The following is a 6226-nucleotide window of genomic DNA, read 5'->3' as shown; positions in this document are numbered from 1 at the left end:
TGAGTCAGACTCAGGAGAGATGGAGATGCTGGAGAAGCTGAAGAGACGGTGAGGCAGGAACAGGGAGTAAGCTCTCTGGGAGCGTTCTCATAGGGTTGCAGGAGAGTGAGGTCGGAGATGAGAAGGTCTAAAGCTGATCACTGTGAAATGTCAGAATCCCAAGAACAGGCAAGAGGTAAACAGGTTAGCCTCCCTGCCTTCAGATAAAGGTCCACTTAAAATTTCTCTCGGTATTTAGTAATGAAGTGTATATGACTTAGAAAGGGTTTAAAAAAAAATGATACTGGGGACTTCCCTGGAGGTCCAGTGGTTCAGAATCCGCCTTCCAATGCAGGGGACACAGGTTTGAATGATTCCTGGTCAGGGAACTAGGATTCCACATGCTCCAGGACTACTAAGCCCTTGTGCCACAACTAGAGAAAGCCCACACACTGCAAGGAAGACCCAGCAGAGCCAAAGGAAAAGATACTGGAGGTGTCATGCAAGAGGCAGCCAAGTTTTGGTGACTGCCAATTATAGATAGGACAGCTAGACCTTGGCAGTGTCTGCGATTGGATAATAAGGAGGGAGGAGAAGCTGAAATGCCTTGTGAAAGCTCAAGTGGTCCATGTGAAAACATCGTGCAGAGCCTCTGTGGCGAACGCTGTCTTTCTCATTGTGTAATCTTGCCTTTCATCATCAGGACCAGACTTATAAAGCAGCCTTTCTGTGGACAGTTTCTGACCTTTTGGTGTGAAGTTCCCTCAGGCTCTTAATCCTGGACAAACCTGCGAGGCTGACCAGAGTAGAAGAACACGGTGTTCTGATCAGGTCTTCTTGTCTTCTTTTTTCTCTTTATCTTTCGACTAGAGCCTCAGTTCTGGTCAAGGCAGTGACTTTCTTGAAGTCTGTCCATCTGTGAAGTATCCTTCTGGAGGTTTTTGCCTCCCAGACGCGACTTGAAGACGGACAAGCAGACGTTGGAAGCAGAGAGGTCTCTGAGGTACAGAGCCAGCCTTTATTTTCAGTCAGTGAAGCTGTATGAATATCTCTACCTAGCTATCGAGGGCAGTACCAAAGTGTAAGAAATGCTCTCTGCTTTTAAGATGATTAAAATTTAGCTGGAGAGCTGAAACCAACATACCCACAAAAAATTTTCAGCCCAGTAAATGCTGAACCATATGGTGGTGACCAGATTGCTAGTAGAATTCAAAGGAAGGATAATCAGTAGGAGCTGGAGAAATAAAAGAGATCTTCTTTGAGAAAATGGGACTCCCACAGACTATAGAAAAATTCAGAAAATTAGGAAAGAGGCAGCAGAAGTTTGCCAGCATAAGCAAAAGTAAAGATAAGCACGGCAAGAGATGGAAGCCAGATTAGCGTATTGGGGGTCAGTGGGAAATAACATCGTATCATATCCCCTATATTGTGCTCTTGTTTAGTTGCTAAGTTGTGTCTGACTCTTATGCGACGCTGTGGACTGCAGCCTGCCAGGCTCCTCTGTCCGTGGGATTTCCCAGGCAAGAATACTGTCCGAAAGGTGTATCACTGACTTTGCCATTTAAGGAATTTGGAACTGTGGCCAGACAGCCACCAGGACAGGGTGCTTTTTGAGGGTCCATTTGCTTTTTTAAAAATGATAAATATTTTATTTTTACTTTTGGCTGTGCTGGCTCTTGGTTGCTGCGCGTGGACTTTCTCTAGTTGCACTGAGTGGGGAGCTATTCTTCGTTGCAGTGCATGGGCTTCTCATTGCAGTGGGGCTTGTGGGCTCAGTAGTTGGGGTGCATGGGCTTAGTTGCTCTGCAGCATGTGGGATCTTCCTGGACCAAAACTGAACCTGCATCCCCTGCATTGGCAGGCAGATTCTTAACCAATGGACCACCAGGGAAGTCCTATGGGTCCATTTTCTATTCAGGCACATTTTTTCCTACCTTGGTTCAACTTTGGCCTGAACTGCCAGGCTTTTCTGTCTAGTTTGTGCAGGTGTAGGACATGTTGTTCTTCGTTGGAGACACTGACAACAAAGAGGGAACAATAATGATAAATCCTAAACTATTGTTCTTTAACTCCAGGGTGAATAATTACTGCTTAAGAAAAGAGTCTGAAGTGGGGCTGGTAAGCCGTATTTTTAACACGCACTGACTGATTCTGTTTCAGGTGGTCAGTGGAACATACTTTGAGAAACACTCCTGCAAACTGAAGTAGAATCGACAATTAAGTGCCAAAATGTCCTGGACAGTGACACACATACTGCTTGTGTATTTCTGGACTGTAGTTTTGAGAATTTATCCTCTTTTGTGTAAGGCTCTTCTAAAGCTTAAACACAGTTATCAATTAAAGAACAAGATCTAGACACTCTGTTTTGGTGTTTAGTTTTGTCTTCCCAACTAGATTGGGATATCTTAAAGACAGGTATGCCCTCAGGCTTTTCTTATTTCCCCCATAGTAGGGTGACAGACCGTCTTTAAGGTTGGAATGCTCAGGGGGAAATCGCTGATACCTTAATCTAACCTTCTTAAAAAACCAGGAAGCCATTTGGTATTTGGAAACTTGTATTAGTTTTTTTAGGGCTTCAATGATAACAGTATCACAGACTGGGTGACTTAAACAATAGAAGTTTATTTCTTCACAGTTCTAGAGGCTGTAAGTCCAAGATTAAAATGTCAGCAGAGTTGGTTTCTTCTTAGGCTTCTCTCTTTGGCTTGCAGTTGACCATCTTCTCCAGCAAAACAGCCACATCTGGTAAAGGCTTCATCAATTGTGATTCACAGATGGTCTTCCCTCATTGTGTGTCTGTGTCCTAATCTCCTCTTTCTGTAAGGCCCCCAGTCATTTGGAATTAGGGCCCACCTAATGACTTCATTTCATTTCAGTTTCCTCTTTAAAGAGCCAATCTCCAACTATACTCAAATTCTGAGGTGCTGAGGATTGAGACTTTGACATATAAATTTAGATCACAGTTCTGTCTGTTACAGCCATTATGGCACTTAGAAATGTGCCACTCTCTCTCTTCTCTTACACCTGTTAGTCTTGTATAGTAAGTTCCCTCCACCCTCTAACTCTCCTCCACCACTTCTTACAGACATAAGCTTGTGTGACAAGTACCCATGGAACAGCACTAAAGAGCCTATAGTGGAGATGGACAGGTTGTGGCATGCACCAAACAAAACAACACTTCGGAGTTGAAATTCCAGGTGAACTGTCTTAAAGACTCAGCTCTCTGCCCACTCTTGGTCCAACTGTCACTTGATGATAATAATTAGATTACTATATTCTATGTAAATAGTCTTGATGTATCTTAACTCATCCTTCATTTTCTTTCATGGTAGCTCATTCATTAGGCCTCTCCTTGGCTAGTACTTTACAGAGCTGAGTTACTTCAAATGTTCAATGAGGTCAAAAGCAAGACATGTAAGGGCTTGCTGAAGGTTCACATAAGGACAGTTTCTGAGCACAATCCCCTGGTTCTGCAGTATTCCTAAGGCTGATAAACAGCAACATCACTAAGAAAGAATCTATTATAAGTAGTAGGAACTAGGAAAGGTAGATGAAAAATAAGACAAATAACCTCAAGATTTTTAGTTCTTTGTAAAGTCACTTCCTTCATGGCGGCTTCATAGGGAAGAGACAAAGTTTTCTCTTTCCAGGCTTTTTTCCCAGTCAATCAAGTCAAACATCCTGTTAAACAGTGAGGCCATGCTCAGTTATCTTTATATTCTGATTCTCCTCTCTGTTCAACTGACAGGTGCATCTAACGACAGTTATTGTGAAACTTGGGTGACTGCTCTATATAAAGTTCACATTTTCCTTCTGAATGTGTTTCCAGTCTCTATTCTCTTCAAGTAGGTTGGTAAACTCTTGGAGAAGTCACCACCTAAAGGTATGATGAGGGCTTCTAGAATACTCTTTCCTGTTGACCAACCTTCCTATCTTCCTGCTTCTGCTTCCCTCCAAGAACTTCTGACCTGAGGTTGTGTATTTCTACCCTGTTCACTCTTTGCTCCCTGGCTCAGGACTTCTTCCCACAAAACTGTCATCCTCTGTACCACTCTTGGCCTTTAGCACAAGCTTGTTAGAAGTTCAGAAAAGTACCCTGGGCAGGATTGGAAAGAGTTAAACTCACTGTTTCAAGTTCAATTTTCTCTAATTTTCTTGCTCTCCTGCTCTATAGTTTTATTATATGTTTGGATTTTTCCAGTTACTGTTAATTTTCAACACAGAATCACGACTGTCTTGCTATAAAATAACTGGCAAAACTAGAGAAACAGGCTGCCTTCCTCTCAAAGACCTTGTGTAACCACCGTGGAAATGGGGAGGCACGCTCCTTTCCAAGAAGCCGGGAGTTGGTTGCTGTCCCAGGCTCGGGACAGGCGCAGAAGCCTGTCCATTGGCACTCTGCCCTTCTTACTGAGCTTCCTTCATCTAGGCTTCCCCTCAAGTGCTTCAGGATTCAGCACCTCAGACTCCTTTGGGGCGGGCCACCCAGCGAGGCCGGTTATGTTGTCTCAGAACAGGGCTTGGTTTGCCAGCACTAACTTGGAAACCGGCCTGTGTGATCCCGGGCAGTTCATGAATGCGATACCCTCCGCGTCGGGCACGGGGATTGCACGGGGTAAGGTCCTCACGCGGCCTGCGCACCGCCCGCCTCGCTCAGTCCCGCTCGATCCAGGGCTCCCTTCCCGCGCCCCGAGCCGGATGGCCCCCGGCGCCATTCCCCAATTCCCGGGTGCGCCGGGAGGGGGAGCCGGCCGGGCCGCCGGCTCGGCACCGCCTCCGGAGAAAGGGCCGGGGGCCACCGCGGACCCGCCCGCCCTCTAGCCGCTGGGCCCCGAATGGCAGAGCGGCGCTCGGACCATCCGTATCGCCTCACGTCGCCCCGCCCCGCGCCGTCCTCCCATTGGCTGTCGCCGGGCCCTCGGGGCCCGCGCCTCTCTGCGTGGCGGGCCAGACCGCGCCGCCGCGGGGAGCGGGGTCGGAGGTGAACGGCCTCGAGTAACCCCGGACGTAGTCACCTCATGGGGCTCGCCGGCTGAGGTGGGAGCGGGGGCGGGGCGGGGCGGGGCCAGAGCCCTGAAGCCCCGCCCCGCCCCGTGTGCCTGGCCGGCCTGGTGCTGCGCGCCGGTCAGCCATAGCCGGACCTACCGGCGTCTCCTCCCGCCCAGCGCCGCCTCCGCGCAGGGGTCCGGGACCGCCGGACCGCGGGCCGCCGCCGCCGCCTTGAGGTGAGGAGGGGAAGGCCGCCCCGCAGCCTGCGATTCGGGACCGGGAGAGGCCGGGGCCCGGGGAGGGGCGGCGGCTGCGAAGGGCCGCCTCCCATCTTCCGCCGCACGCGGCCGGGGCTCCATCCCGCCCGGACCCGGTGCTTGGCAGCCCGGCTCTCCCCGCAGTTCTTCTGGGGCTTCGCGTTTCCCTCTGGGGGAGACGTGGAGGGACCTGGGGTGGGGGTCTCCGGGCGTCGGAGCTCAGACCCCGGAACCGGGAGGCGGACAGCCCAGGGCCTCTAGGAAGGGGCTGGTGTGTCTGCCTGGAGCGCGCCCCCCATCCTCCCGCGCCAGCCCCGGCGTGGTCTGATCCCTTCCAGACCCCAGTCTCCAGTGCGACCCTGCGCTGCGGAGAGGAAGGCGATCCACGTTGGGAGGGGGCTGTTGAGGGCTGGGTCCAGTTGCCCCGAAAGTCTGCTCCTCTCTTGCAGAGACAGAGAGGTTGTGGGGTGCAGAGACCCCGGGCCGGTTTCTGCTTTCGCTGTCTTTGTATCGTGGTGGGAGCCAGGGGCCGGGCGAGGTGTCCCTTGCCAGTTTCTGCTACCAGAGTTTTAGGAAGTATTTTCTGTAAGGGACGTAGTAAAAGGTACATGCCTGCTCTTACTCTCTCCCTGACGTTTATGGTACTGATCACGGGAAGCTGTCGGAGGGAGGTCGTCTCCAGGTGGTGTGAGGCTAATGAATTTCAGAGGAAAACGTGCCGGAAGATCCTGCCTGGGTCAGACCCAACCGTATTTCTGGAACTGGACGCGGGGAAGTGGACGCTGGTGGACACTGGGAATCAGCTCTAAGTACTAGGGACTCCAAGTAGGCTTTGTGGGTTTTATATAAGCAAGTAAGAGTAAGCTAACCACTGTACAGGTTTTGGAAATACTTCACTTTCAGGTGTCTTTGTCTGGGCGTTTAAGACTGAAATCTCGGGATTTCTGATTCCGTTTCTCCTTAAGCAGTGTTTCAGTAATTTCCCAGTGTGCGAAATAAAC

At 50.0% G+C, this 6226-nt stretch overlaps 1 protein-coding gene across 5 annotated transcripts in view; it reads left to right on the top strand.

The window, feature by feature from the left end:
- Positions 1-847: 847 nt before the first annotated feature.
- The window catches only part of ACACA (acetyl-CoA carboxylase alpha), a 240643-nt gene continuing 235264 nt past the window's right edge, over positions 848-6226 (top strand). For 2 of the 5 annotated variants that reach the window (XM_055400493.2, XM_055400510.2), the window contains exon 1: positions 848-982. The gene's annotated coding sequence lies outside the window, so the exon portion shown is untranslated. Of the gene's footprint in view, positions 983-5029; positions 5205-6226 lie in introns of those variants that run through there. The other 3 variants (XM_055400527.2, XM_055400521.2, XM_055400502.2) reach the window with 3 other exon arrangements.

This window comes from Moschus berezovskii, chromosome 20 (genome assembly GCF_049115385.1).
Source record: "Moschus berezovskii isolate FMDL1 chromosome 20, NW_MosBer_1.0, whole genome shotgun sequence".
In the NCBI taxonomy this organism is placed as follows: Eukaryota; Metazoa; Chordata; class Mammalia; order Artiodactyla; family Moschidae; genus Moschus; species Moschus berezovskii.
Note: the sequence above shows the minus strand (reverse complement) of the source record. Positions and strands in the feature narration are given on the sequence as shown.